Source organism: Tetrao urogallus, assembly GCF_951394365.1.
Source record: "Tetrao urogallus genome assembly, chromosome: Z".
In the NCBI taxonomy this organism is placed as follows: domain Eukaryota; kingdom Metazoa; phylum Chordata; class Aves; order Galliformes; family Phasianidae; genus Tetrao; species Tetrao urogallus.
Genome location: NC_136816.1, coordinates 23,777,859 through 23,793,107, shown reverse-complemented (window position 1 = coordinate 23,793,107; position 15,249 = coordinate 23,777,859).

Genomic DNA, 15,249 nt, shown 5'->3' with positions numbered 1-15,249 from the left:
AAACTGACAAGAGGAGATTTAGACCAGATAGTAAGGGGTAGTTTTTTTTTTTGTGGAGGGGATGATAAGACTCTGGAACAGGCTGTCCAAAGAAGAGGTGGGTGCCCAATCCCTGGAGTTGTTCAAAGTCAGGTTGGATGGAACCCTGAGCACCTTGATCAAGTGCCCAGTTTAGTGACTGGCCCACAGTAGTGACTTCTAGCAGCTTTGCCTGCAGCAGGGGGATTGAAACTAGATGATCTTAGAGGTCCCTTCCAATGCACTCCATTCTACAATTCTGATTCTAGGATCCTTTCTAACTCTGAAAAACATAATATAGGACTTACATGAAAAAGATATAAAATTGGCCTCCATGTAGGGAATTTTAGATTTGTTTGAAATGAAAAGACATGTCCCCTTTTATCACAAAGGTTTTTTTGCTGTAAATACCTTGATCTGGATTTAACAATTTCACAACTATTATTTTGAATCTAAGTTTGGAAAATTAGGCCATTTCCAATGTATGTAAGTACCTATTGCTGTTGGTTTTTCAGTGCTTGGGCCTCTGCCAGTGCAGTTTCAGCATGCTCATTGTGCATTTAGTATTTACAGTATTATGCACTTTATAGGAAGGAAATAATCAGCTCCCTGCATCTAAATATATCTTATTCTGAGCCACCAAAGTGCTATAAATTTTCTTCTCAAGCTTTGAGAGAAGTGAGAAAAAATATTAAAGGGACCCCTTAGAGTCTATGGAGATATTAGGAAATGGAGTCATGCTTTGTAGTTAAGAGATTCTTAATTAAGATTATTTTTAAAGAAATATCATAAAAGGCAATAATCACTTTGTGATCAAGTTGGACAGAAACTATTGTATTGTTTGGGAATGCATAGAAGGCTTGAGCAAAGGAGGAACCACCTTCAGAAAATCACTTTAAGTTATCCATTCATTTTGATTAATGGCTTAGTTAATGCAATTGTACACACGATTTTATTGAATTGTGGCTACAAGTTGAGAATGTTTCTGTGAAGACAGTTCCCAACCCACCATTAGAACTGACATTCTTTCATATAATTTCCAGCTAACCTGACATAGAAAATAGGTGTCAGGAAGCACTGAGTGAGTAGCTGTCCCACGAGAAGATGGGGGCAGAGGCTGCCCCAAGCAGCCTATGGCCTCCCTTATAGATCTGAGCATATGGGCAACACTTAGGCCTGCAGCAGCCCCAGAACAGCAAGGAGATGGGGAGTGCATGATTTGAGGCTGAGACAAGTGTTTAAGGAATCCACTAGAAGGACAGGGCTGAAGACCAGCATCCCACAGCATAAAATCATCCAGAGGAGATCTGGGCATCCTGATCTGAGCTTGTATATACGCCCCTGTGATGGGGTGAGTCCCCCAAATGAGACTAATTAGGGCCATTAGTACCCCCAGATCCCTGACACTGAGAATGGAACTTGAAACAGCTTTTTGATGGCACAAAGTATGCCTCCAAGAATGAATTCTGAATCATTAGGACAGCACTCACAGCTGCACATTTGCTCCATATAATTCACAAACAAATGTCTACATGGACTTCCCACTTCAGATCTTTTTGTTTTTATGTGCATTTAGCCAGCTGAGATCATGACTGCACAAAATTTCCAGTGAAAGATTCAGAAAGAAATGAAGAAAGAAATGACATAGTTTCTGTTGAAAACTGAGCTCCTTTAGTAAGCTTTGGATGGTGCACAGAGGACTTTCTAGGTAAACTACAAATCAAAACAATGCATATTAACCTAGAAAATGGAAAATCTAGATGGAGGAGCTTGAATGTTCTGTGTCCCCCCTACTTTTGCTTGGTCTTCTTTCCTTTGCATTCAGAAATATGTCAAACTTTGTGATACAGTAAGTCCATTACATAGCCCTGAACAGAACCTATTTGAAGGAAGAAAAGAAACTACAGCAGACTGTGCAGCTAAAATGTGCTCTGTAGCACTCAGTAGTATACATACATAGAGTGAGGGTTTTTTCTTTCTTCCCAATGAGTCAATGTCCTTAAAAGCATTATTTACAACTGGTTTCATGAGAATCCTCTGTATGTTAGCTATACTGAAGCTAATATTTTAATAGTGGATTTACAAATACAGCATATGCACAATCTCTTGCTTGTGTTTTGCAAAGGCTGTCTCAGGGAAGTTAGTAGGCAGTTAATATTTTCTGCCAGCTAGAACCTCCGCCTCTTCCAAGATCTATTTTACTATTGCTACCAGTGTCATCTATTGTGCTTACCTTGTCTTATTTTTATCACTATTCAGTGCCTATATTAATTTGAAGATAGAAAAAATATTCTTTCTTTATTTTATTTTTAGATCTCAGAATATTTTCATATATAGTAAAAAAAAAAAAGATATTTCATGTCTAGCTGAGGAGAAGCCATTCTGATTTAACATCCCAGTCAAGCTTCATCTCTTAATTGATTGTAGAGTCTGGATAAGTGCAGTTTGCAGGTCACATATGAGGTTAAAAGTCCCAGCGACTAGAAAGATTCACCTTTAGCAGCATGTCTGATATTCCCTGATACTGCATAGGCTTTTTGCTTTTAGGTACTTTGCTTCTCCATTGTGTTAATTCAGGACCTTCCTCTGCTTACTTTACAAGTTTATCGAATGTTCTAAAAATGCTTGATTTGAATTTTAATTCAGCTTCTAAGTTGTATATTTGTAATTAATTTATTCTCTGATATGTCTACTGTTGGGAAGATAAACATATCTTCCCAACATTTTTTCACACGCTTGTGGCTACTGTCACTGCAATTCTTTCTCTCTTGCTTGTTGGGTTAGAGATATAGTCGTGTTCTGAGCTGGGAGATACACTAAATGAATCTTGCTGTCCTCATTTCTCATTCATAGCTCCTAGTGTACAACCTAGTAGTGTTGGCTCTTTTAATATCCTTGTGATATTAAATTAATTTGCCAGTGGCAAATTACCAAGTAACCATGTTTTTTGTTGACTGCACATCTGCTCTGTTCTATTCCATGTTATGAATCTCACCGACTATTAATCAGCTGAACATCAAGTAAGGTATCAGTCATTCTCATCAGGATCTCTGCCTAGTAAGTAGCACAGAATAGGTCCAGCTTTCTTTTTTCTTTTTTTCTTTTCTTTTTTTTTAACTATTTGTTTATGCTAAGTGACAACTTAGTCTTTTTTTCTGATAGCTTTGAGACTTATTTGTGAGATTTATAAAAGGTGGGAATATGACATGCAGTATAGGAACATTTTTGATTTCTCACATTCATGGAAACACATCTCTTGTATTTTCATCAAGTTCCCTTGAGTTTTTGTTAAAAAAAAAATATTTCCAAATATTTTATTGGAAATCTACACCTCTTCAAGCCAAGCCATGGTTTCCTTGTAGATTAGAAACAGAGTTTTTAGTATTTCACCTTCTAGTTATTCAGTACACACAATACACTCAATACACACATCCTTGACTGAGTTTATACTTAAGGATTTACTAGGAATTTTTAAAACAATAAATCTATTAGGAGTGGGCTTTCATAATTAGTCATCATCAAACTCATTGGAATTATGTGATTCCAATGCCAAAGCTATGCTATTTGGAGTAACCACAGCAAAGAGAAGACAACAGTGGGGTTTCATCTCATATGCAATATACAGACAATATAGATGAGGGAATTAAATTTTGAAATTATCAGGAAATCTTTCCACATTAAAATAATAGTTTCTATATCTAAAATCTACTTGCCTGTGTGACATCGAATTCTTTATCAGTATTATCAGAATTCCAAACACAGAAACCATGAGAATTTAAGCCTATGGTACAGTGATGTATTGAAGCATTGATCACATGATCATTGGGTACATATTTTAGTATAATTTATTTTTGAATATACAATTTTTAACCCAACAACTTAGTTGGAATACTTTGAAATATGGTTAAATAAATGCAAGAAATGCTGAAGTAAAACAAACAAAACAAAACAGAGAAAAAATCCTTTATTGATAAAAAAACTAAGGTAGCATTATTTGAAATCAAGCTCTAAGATTAAAGTAAAAAAATGAAGTTGATCTGTACTAATTAAGACTGCTAATTCCATTTAATTAAAGTGAGTAGGTAATACCTACAAATACAATTGTAAGTCAAATAAGGCCAGATTTATTCAGTAAAAGAATCTGTAAAAGTAATAAACATTTGACCCATTTTTTCAGAGCTGGTATTTTACAATATTTGGCTTTCTATATATTACAAAGATTTTTAAAAACTTCTTCAGCTGTACTTTTCCAGATGACAGAGAACTGTGGACAGGGACACTGTCAATTTTATGGGCTGTTTCAGCCCAGTTCTGTAACTTAGTGGGGTGGAGGGACCTGTGGATCTGTGCCTCGGAGAGGGGTAAGGGAAAAAGATGGAGAGATGGGCCCAAAACAAAACAGCAGCAACGGTCTAAGGAGAAGCAAACTAATTTACTAAATAAGATATCAGAATGCAAGAGAACAAACAAAAATACATTATACTACAATATAATTAGCATTGAAGGTAATAAATCAAACATAATGAAAGAAAGTGTCCAAAAACCGAAGGCCTTACTCTAATGCTGAGATGAGATATGCAGTACGGACGAGCAGAAGGGAGGAGAGCCCAGTCTCATGACTTTGCCAGGGATTTTACCTCCTGTCTGAATGCAAAGTCCTCTGGAGTATGTAGTTCTTCTTCTCTTCTGGGACCCAGAACTGGAAGATTAACTATCTCCCAGTGTTACTGGGAGTAATTTCCAGTACATGATGTTAAGATGTGAAATATCAATAACCAAAAAATTAGACCACAACAGGACATGAATCTTTCTGGATGATGTCACAGGAAGACAGAGGTGGAAGTCAATCTACAGTTACAAGGATCTTCAGATAACTGGCTTTCTTTATACAAAACCAAAGGTTTATTATCTGCAGTGCTGAGAGCAGAATGGTGCTTCAGTGATTTCTATGCTCTGCTTTACAACTGCCATCCTTCACTTCAAATTTTTGAACTGTACTTTACCCAATTCTACTTGCTTGCCAAGAGGCATTATCAAGATAAAGAGCAGAACAAGCTATGGCAATCAGTTTATGTTTGAGGAGTAATAAAGCACTGAGTTTCAACCTGACATTCTCCTATTGGGTTAATGAAATACTGCAGGAGTTCTAAAAGTGAGGTGTCAGACTCAGCTCAACAAAAAAAAAAAATTGATTTTCTTATCACCACTTAAAGTCACATTCATCAGGATGTACTGCTTCTGTCATCACATGAGGACCGACACCACATGGATCTATTCCATACTTTCAGTCTGCACAACAAGCAGTAACCATATTTCTCTGGTTGCTTATGCTTGTGTGCTTGCTGTGCACATGACGTAGCACTGTATCCAACATGAAGAACATGAAAAGTTTTACTTTTTTAGTTTTAGTTGGTTACTAGAATACTTTTGAATTACTTTTAGATAAACAAGTTCATACAATGGACTAGTGCACATATGAATTGTTTCACTGACAATCTTGCCGTAAAAAGTTGAGCTTTTGTTGTTTCAGAGATACGGATTTCTAATTACAACACACATCTTAGGCAGAACAAAGCTATGAAACAGTGGAAAAGTTCAACACAGCATTTTTCAGCTGCATTTTGCAGTCCTCCTGAAAGCAGTTAGATGAAGAGACATGTGACTGGATCTGACCACAGAGGCAATGCATTTTTTCACATTAAAAATGACAATTCAAATCGATAGAAAGCTATAACATCCAACCCACACTGTGTTTGATGTTTGAGGACTTTTCGTGACTAGATGTAGCAGTTCAGTGTTGCATGCACACCATGAACAGTCATCACACCTTGTCTGGAAGGTTCCACAGAAGAGCAGACAGGCTGTTACGGTAGGTAGGTAGCTAGCTAGTGTAATTCCATTAAACAGTTGAGGGAACATGGTTTGGAAATCTAAGGGCTCTGCAGTTCACAGAGTTACTTCTGATTTACCCTGCATACAGACAGAAAAGAAAGTGGCTCATACATAATTATGCTTACATACAATACTAATAAGAAATTTGCATTGAGAATAAAGATTCCACTGAGAATAAAATTCTTCTCCATTTGTAACTGCAAATTCACCCTTAAAGATCTTTTGTTATTCTCTATGATTTGAATGGCATTTACATTTCATTATTTCAGAAGTTTATTAATAGATGCACACTTTGTTATTAAACTTATCATTATCTCCACTGTGCCCACCCTCTCTCCTGAGAGTTGAAAACAAACCTGAGAAGTGCTCTGGTCCTATCAGTATAGTCTGCTACTAAGAGCTGAAAATTAAATTTTGAACACTGAAAGTCTTGGCAGCTCCAATGATTTTGCCTTTTAAAAATGCATTTTATTCTCTTTTTCATTCATTGACACACACATGCCTTTCAGATACTCTTCAACTACAGCAGTGTGCACTCGTACAGATAAACTTAACAAATAAACTCAAGCAAAGCTGTCTATCAAAGGAAAAGAGATAAGTAAAAAGATTCTTTAATGGAAAAGAAAAAAAATAGAACAAAAAGAAGGGCATGCAGTATGTGTGGAAACTAAGCAAGTTTGATTATTCTTGTTATTGTAAAATATCTTGCAGTTTATAGACAACCAGTTGTCTCATATAGCAATTCAATTCCGTGATTCTGTGAATGGGCCATCCCAAATGCCTTCCAGGTTTTGCTTGATCTGAACAATCAGGGCACATTCCTTATGTTTGTTTTCTTATGCATAGTTTCCTCACCTTGGTTTATGCAACCTCACTGCTATTGGCATCTGTGATAGGGTGCTGCTGTACAGCACACCTTACTCTGAGAACTGTCATTAGGAATATGTCTGATATCTTTAAAATCTAGTGTTTTGCTGAGCACCTAATGCTGTTTATATGACAGACATCTCCTGCTGTACAACTTGTGCATTAGGGAAAAAGAAAAGTTGAAAGAAACCGAGCAACTTCTGCAGAAGTACAGGAGGCAAAACAAAGACAACCTCTGGCTAATCAATTTGTCAAAACTTTGCATCTAGATAATGATTTTCCCAAATCAGCCAAAAAGGATATTATGCTGTGGAGAGCAACAACAGGAGTCAGTACAGATTAGCATCTTTATTCATCTGAGTGTGGTAACAGTCAAAAACAGTAAATCTATAAGACAGAAGGATGGTTCTTGACATACCTTGTCAGCTCACATGGGTACAGACCTTTGCCTGGAAGGAGGACTTATTGCAGCACGATCTGCAATCCGCCAAACTAGGAATCTTCCACAATGACTTACTTCTGTGGACCAGACTTCTGAGTCGTTTTATTTGTTGTTGTTTGAAAAATATCTGTTTGGACCTGCTTATTTAAATAGGTCATAGGATAAACTAAGATACAACTGAATTAGTCAATGCTTCATGAAAAAGTTGTTACTTTTGAATGGTAATTTTTTTTCACTGGCTTTAACAGCTTGCTTCATGATCAAATTCAATGCCAGCAATTTTCTCACTCTCCTGCATTACACGATTGCAGTGATACTGCATTGAGCGAATCCACTTATTAGCAACTGCAAGTCAGCAACATCAGGCCGTGTCTTTTGACCTATTCTTGTTAAAACAAACTGATGTACCAGTCATTGCCAGCAGGGAGTTCTGGTGATCATTCAAATGATCCGGCAAAACAGTCCATGGTGGACTGCCTGCATTTCAGAGTCTGTTTTTGCCTTAGAATCAGAGTATTCCAAGTTGGAAGGGACCCACAAGGGTTACTGAGCCCAGCTCCTGTCTCCACAGAGGGCCACCCAAAATCCAAACCCTATGTCTGTGAGCACTGTCCAAATATTCCTAAGCTCTGGCATCTTGGAGCTGTGCCCTCTGCCCAGGGCAGCCTGTTCTGTGCCCTCCACCCTTGGTGCAGAACCTGTCCATAACCCCCAGCTGCCCCTCCCCTGACACAGCTCCATACCATTCCCTCAGGCCCTGTCGCTGTTACAGAGAGCAGAGCTCAGGGCTGCCCCTCGGCCCCCTGTGAGGAGCTGCAGCTGCAATGAAGTGTCCCCTCCACTCCTCTGCTCTGCGCTGAACAAACACAGGGATATCAGCCTTTGCTCATACATCTTGCCCTCCATACCCCTTTACCATCTCCATAGCCCTCATTTGGATGCTCTCTAACAGTTTTATGTCCTTAAATTGTGGAACCCAAACCCACACCCAGCGCTGAAGGTGAGACTGCCCAGTGCAAAGCAGAGCAGACAGTCTCTCCCCAAGCCAAGTGGCAGGTGGTCTGGTTTACCTCAGAGTACAGTTGGCTCTTTGGGCTGTCGGGGCACACTGCTAGCTCATGTTCAACCTGACATCAACCAGAAACCCTAGATCCCTTTTTGTATGGCTCTCCAGCCTCTCAGTCCTCTAGTTTTTTTACATATATCCAGGCTTGACCTGTCCCAGGTTCAGAATCTTGTTAAACATGCTCAGCCTTCTAGTCTGTCAAGACCTTTCTGAAAGGCCTCTTCATTCTCAAAAGAGTCAACAGCTCTTCCTAATTTACTATCATCAGCAAACTTACATAGAGTGCATTAGATTCCTGCATCCACAGAATCACAAAATCACAGAATGGCCTGTGTTGAAAAAGACCACAATGATTACCGAGTTTCAACCCCCCTGCTATGTGCAGGGTCACCGACCACCAGACCAGGCTGCCCAGAGCCACATCCAGCCTGGCTTTAAATGCTTCCAGGGGTGGGGCATCCACAACCTCCTTGGGCAACTTGTATTCAGATGATTTATAAAATCACTGAAGAGAAACAACTCTAAAATGGAGCCCAGTGAAACCCTCCTAGTGTCTTGTCACCAGCCTGATGTAAATCTATTTACTATAACCCCTTGAGCCTAACATATCAGGCAGTTGCTCACCCATCGTGTTATCTATTTACCTGGCTGTGTGTTGGACATTTTGTCCAGAAGGATACAGTGAGAAACAGTACAGTATTGAAAAGTTTTCTGAAACACCAAAAAATTACATCTACTGGCTTTCCACTAGGTGGGTTAATTTGTGTCAACTAGGTGGGTTAATTTGTCTTAAAATGAGATTAAACTTGTTAAGCAGAAACTCTCCCACACTAACAGATACTGGCTGTTGACAATGATTGCACTGACTTTCAAGTATAGTCTCCAGAATAGTCTTCTCCATAATTTTTGTACTCTTTCTGTAAACTGGGACGATACTTGCTATATTCCAATTAATTGCTACATCTCCAGATTCACGGTGAAAGATATTTGGAATAGGTCTTGCAATGACTTCAGCCAAGTCTTTCAATACTCTGCAGTAAATCCCATTGGGTCCCACAAACTCATATGTACCCAGCTGGAACAGCAAATCCTGTAGAAGTTCAGAGTTGGCTGGGAGTTTATCATTCTTGCAGTTATGGTCCTCTGGCTCAGGACTCTAATAGTCCTGGTACTAGACTTGACAGTAAAAAAAATGCAAAAATAACCTGCAAAAATAATTCCTTAGACTAGGGGCAGGAACTGAGCAGGGATGGTGTTCTTACTCAATATAGTCTTATTCAGTAACTCTAAGAACTTCTATTCAAATATCTGATTTGCAGGTAATTGAGTTCTGATCACATATATCATAGAACCAAACATAGATTAGATCCTTAAAAAGAGAAAGAATACAATGCACAACCCTGTGTGGAAGCATGACCTCTCTGATTCATAGATGAAATTAAGTTCATTTCTGTTTAAAAAGAAAACTTATGGCTGTAGAAAATATCACAATTCTGATTTAAAAAGCTGCCCATATGTGAAGTCAAGGTAAGTCAAGACAAATCATACTTAATCTGCTCTGTGGCCAGCTTTCTACTCAGTTGCTCCATTTCTTACATCTGCTGAACATCTTCATCAATGATCTTGATGAGGAGATACATCAAGCATGCGCTGAGAGAAGTGGTTTCTTGGGTTTGGTCTGGCATTACACTAATTAATTAATTAAATCAATTACAATGTAATTAAATCAATTACAAATTCTACATTCATTCATTACCATTTTTCTACAGTGTACACAACTAAATCCAAGAAAAACATAGGATAATATATAATGGTAAATTTGCTGATATTGAGTTTAAAATTAATTCTAATTATATTGAGTGGGAAGATCAAAGACATTTGTTTTAATGTGATGCCGTGATTCTGTAACAGGGCAAATTTGAATTCTAAACATATCATGACTTACATTTATTTAAAAAAAAAATAGTTATGGAATTTATCACAGTATCTTTATGCAGGTTGCTGTGGTTTTTTTCAGATTTGTTCAACCCATGGCAGTAATCTGACCATTTCTGAAAACTGTTTTATAAATGTCTTTAAAAATATATAAAGACACTCGTCTCAAATTTCACCGATTCTTACTAATATTAACTTAGTTTTCTCTTCTTTAAATGATACATACATATATTCATATGATATACAAAACTTAAATAAGAAACTTACACTGAAATTCTAGATATAAAGCATATTCAGAGGAATTTGGAGGTAGTTATTCACTTCAAATTCAGAGTTGGTCTTGTGTCCCTCAAATTAAACAATGCTAAATAAAATCATTGCTCATAAAATGAAATAAAGTCCATCTGTATGCAGCCTACATTTGAAGTGTGATTTCTTCAGTTTTGCAAGCATAATAACAGTGTTCTTTTACAGGCCGCATCTTAAATCTTCTTTCACATCTTGTAAACGCAGCACTGTTGCTCGTGCTGTACTCTTTTCAGATGATACTGCTGAAGAGGCACAACACAAATAAATTGCCTGAAAATATTCTGCTATGAACAGTAAATCAACAAAGATTTCTTAGCAATTAAAAAAAACAAAACACAAAAGTGCTTCAATCTGCTATCTGTCTGAGGAAAACCTAAACTGATTCTGTGCAGATATTACTCTTGTTTAGTTATTACTGATGTTGTGCTTTACACAAATGGAGTACATAGACACTAGCTCTAAGATCTTGCAGTTTTGTGCATCACAGCAGAATTATTCTTCCATATGACATGAATTTCATGAGGAGGAGCAAAAATTTTGAGATATTTTGCCTATGAGTTTTGCTGTACATGCCAAAGGATGATCTTTGAACCTCAGAAAAGAGAGGCAGACTTCTCCATTGGTTTGCTGAGCTCATTGTTATATAGATGACTACCTAGCTATGAGAACCCTGTACTCAGCTGAAGTACTTGGGAAAATTTGGGGTTAATTGTAAGAAGAAGTTATAGGATTTCTTTTTTTTTTTTTAATTTCTTGAATCATAGAATGGCTTAAATTGGAAGCAACCTTAAAGATTATACCATTCAAAGCTCAAAGATTATACCAAGCAGCCTGTCTCCATAGGGAAAGAGGGTTCTAGCTGAGGAACTGGCAGGACTTATTGACAGGTGTTTAAACTAGGTATGAAGGGGGAAGGGGACAAAATGAGGACCACTGGGACTGAGGGGGCAGTTCGAGGCTCAAAACAGAGCTTGATGGGTGGAGATGGTGGAGTTCAAAGGCTTGGAGAGGGGTGGGGAGATGCTGCTTCTCGTAAGTGCCTGTATACTAATGCACGTAGCATGGGAAATAAACAGGAAGAGCTGGAGTTCTGCGTGCGGTTGTGAGGTCATGATCTCACTGCAATCACGGAGACGTGGTAGGACAGCTCGCGTGACTGGAATGTTGTCATGGAGGGCTATGTGCTTTTTAGGAAAGATCAGCTGGCTAGGCAGGGTAGTTGCTCTTTATGTGACAGAGCAGCTAGAATGTACTGAACTCCACTTGGGGGAGAGTGGTGTAGCAGTGGAGAGCTTGTGGGTGAGAATCAAAGGGCAGGCTAGTAAGGGTGACACTGTTGTGGGTGTGTACTACAGGCCCCCTGATCAGGATGAGGAGGTTGATGAGGCCTTCCATAAGCAACTGGATGTAGCATCACATTCCCAGGCACTGGTGCTTATGGGGGACTTCAATTATCCAGATATTTGCTGGACGACCAACACGGCCAGGCACGCACAGTCCAGATGATTCTTGCAGTGCATTGAAGACAACTTTCTGATGAAGGTGGTGGAGGAACCGACACAGGGAGGGGTGTTACTGGACCTTATTCTCACCAACAAGAAAGGACTTGTTAAGGAAGTAAAGGTTGGGGGCAGCTTGGGTTGTAGTGATCATGAGATGGTGGAGTTCAAGATCCTGAGTGGAAGAAGCAAAGCAAAAAGTAGGATTGCTATCCTGGACTTCAGGAGAGCCAACGTCGATCTCTTCCAGGACCTACTTGGAGCTATCCTGTGGGCTTGGGTGTTAGAAGGTAAGGGGGCCACTGAGAGCTGGTCAGCATTTGAACAGCTCTTCTTCCAGACTCAGGATCAGTGCGTCCCTGTGAGCAAGAAATCAGGAAAAGGAGACAGCAAACCTGTGAGGATGAGCAAGGAGCTCATCCGCAAACTCAAAGGAAAGAAGAAGGCCCATGAAATGTGGAAAAAGGGTCAGACCACTTGGGAAGAATATAGGAATGTTATCAGGGCCTGCAGGGATGCAACGAGGAAGGCTAAAGCCCACCTGGAATCGAATCCGGCGAAGGGGATAAAGGATAATAAAAAAGGCTTTTTTAAGTACGTTAACAGCAAAAGGAAAACTAGAGAGAATGTGGGCCCCTTACTAAGTGAGGGGGTGTTCTGGTAACGGGGGATGCTGAGAAGGCAGAGATACTGAATGCTTTCTTTACTTCCATCTTCAGTGAAAAGGCTCTCCCTCAGGTTTCCCATACCCTGGAGGTTAGTGAGAGGGTCTGGGGAGTGGGAGACTTCCCTTTAGTAAGGAAAGAGGTGGTCCATGAGAGCCTAGGCTGTATAAGGTTCACAAATCCATGGGACCTGACGGGGTGCATCCACGGGAGCTGAGGGAGCTGGCGGAGGTCATTGCCGAACCTCTCTCCATCATCTTTGAGAGGTCTTGGATAATGGGGGGAGGTCCCTGAAGACTGGAGGATAGCCAGTGTCACTCCGGTTTTCAGAAAGGGCAAGAAGGAAGACCCGGGTAATTATAGGCCTGTCAGCCTCACCTCTGTCCCTATAAAAGTGATGCAAAAGCTTGTGCTGGATGCCAGCTCCAGACAACTGGAAGAGAAGGGGGTTATCAGGAGTAGTCAGCATGGGTTCACCAAGGGGAGGTCGTGCTTGACCAACCTGGTAGCCTTCTATGATGTTGTCTCTGGCTGGGTGGATGGGGGGAGAGCGGTAGATGTAGTCTACCTTGATTTCAGCAAGGCTTTTGATACTGTCTCCCACTACATCCTTATAACAAAGCTGAGGAAGTGTGGGATAGATGAGTGGACAGAGAGGTGGGTAGAGAACTGGCTGACTGGCAGAGCGCAGAGGGTCGTTGTTGGTGGTGCAGAGTCTGGCTGGAGACCTGTAACCAGTGGTGTCCCCCAGGGGTCTGTGCTGGGTCTGATCTTATACAACCTTGATGAGGGGATAGTGGCCACCCTCAGCAAGTTTGCTGATGATATGAAGTTGGGAGGATTGGCTGACACGCCTGAAGGCTGTGCTGCCATTCAGCGAGACCTGGACAGGCTGGAGAGCTGGGCAGTAAGAAACCGGATGAGGTTCAACAAAAGCAAGTGTGGAGTCTTACACCTATGGGAGGAATAATTGCATGCACCAGTACAGGTTGGGGGATGAGCTGCTGGAGAGGAGCTCTGCAGAGAGGGACCTGGGCATCCTGGTGGACCAGGTTGGCCATGAGCCAGCAATGTGCCCTTGTGGCTAAAAAGGCCAATGGCATCCTAGGGTGCATTAAAAAGAGCCTGTCCAGCAGGTCGAGGGAGGTGATCCTCCCCCTCTACTCTGCCCTGGTAAGGCCTCACCTGGAGTACTGCGTCCAGTTCTGGGCTCCCCAGTACAAAAAGACAGGGATCTCTTGGAAAGAGTCCAGCGGAGGGCCACAGAGATGGTGAAGGGCCTGGAGCATCTCTCCAATGAAGAAAGGCTGAGTGAACTGGGTCTGTTCAGCCTTGAGAAAAGAAGACTGAGAGGGGACCTGATCCAGGTCTACAAATATCTGAGGTGTGGGGGCCATAGTGGTGCGGCCAGTCTCTTTTCAGTGGTACATGGAGACAGGACAAGGGGAAACGGACATAAGCTGCAGCATAGGAAGTTCTGCATGAACGTGCACAAGAACTTCTTTACGGTGAGGGTGACGGAGCACTGGAACAGGCTGCCCAGGGGGGGTGTGGAGTCTCTTTCTCTGGAGATATTCAAGTTGCCTGGACGCCTACCTGTGCGACCTGGTGTAGGGAACCTGCTTTGGCAGGGGGGTTGGTCTCGATGATCTCTGGAGGTCCCTTCCAACCCCTACAATTCTGTGATTCTGTGATATTGCAGTCTATCCATGAGCGTTGGTCATGGTTATGTGATTTGTAGCTCACACCGCACAAAAGGCCCAGGAGAAGGGTTTATGGGTGCCACAGCCACACTGGGTGCAAAGAGCACCGGGTCTCGTAGGGCACAGTGTGTGTAGGGTGTGAGCGTGAAGGATGAACCTCGGAAAGGACAGACCCTGGGAACAACGCGTGCTTCTGCGTTCTAATCTTTTATTGGAAACGCGTAAGCCCCGCTAGAGGCGCCGGGGGCGCCGCCTCTTGCAGGGCGGGGGAGCGCGCTGGGCGCTGCCGGCCCTCCTCTTCGTGGGGCGCCGGGCCCCCCCAGCCGAGCGCTTCCTGCCCCGGCCGCGAGCGGAGGGGCCGCGGCTGCGGCGCTGACCAGAGGGACCGGCTTCCTCGGGACCCGGCTCCTCGCCAGGATGTGTGCCCAGGGCCCCGCTGGACGTGCCGGGGAGCTCCTCTGCGTCGGGACCCGCGGAGCTGCCGGAGGGCACGGCGCTGCGAGCGACGGTGTCTTGCGGGGAGGCGGCGGGACCGGACGGGGCCGCGGGGCCGTCCTGCTGCTCCTGGGCAGCGCTGGGATCTTCGACGCCCAGCAGCCTGCGGGCCGCCTGGCCGCACCGGCTCTCGATAGCGGTGATGAGGCCGTGGACGAGCGGTGCGGAGCTGGGTCCTAGGGCGTGCTCTGTGCACTCCACCAGGACGTCCCGGTCCGGCCCCACCTGGCACAGGAATGCCAGGATCATGCTTTTGAGCCAGTTGATCTTCCACCATCGCAGCTCCCCGTTGCGGCGCAATTCTTGCTCCAGCCAAGGCAGCACCGGGTCGAGGATGTCTCGATGGACTCTGAAAAGT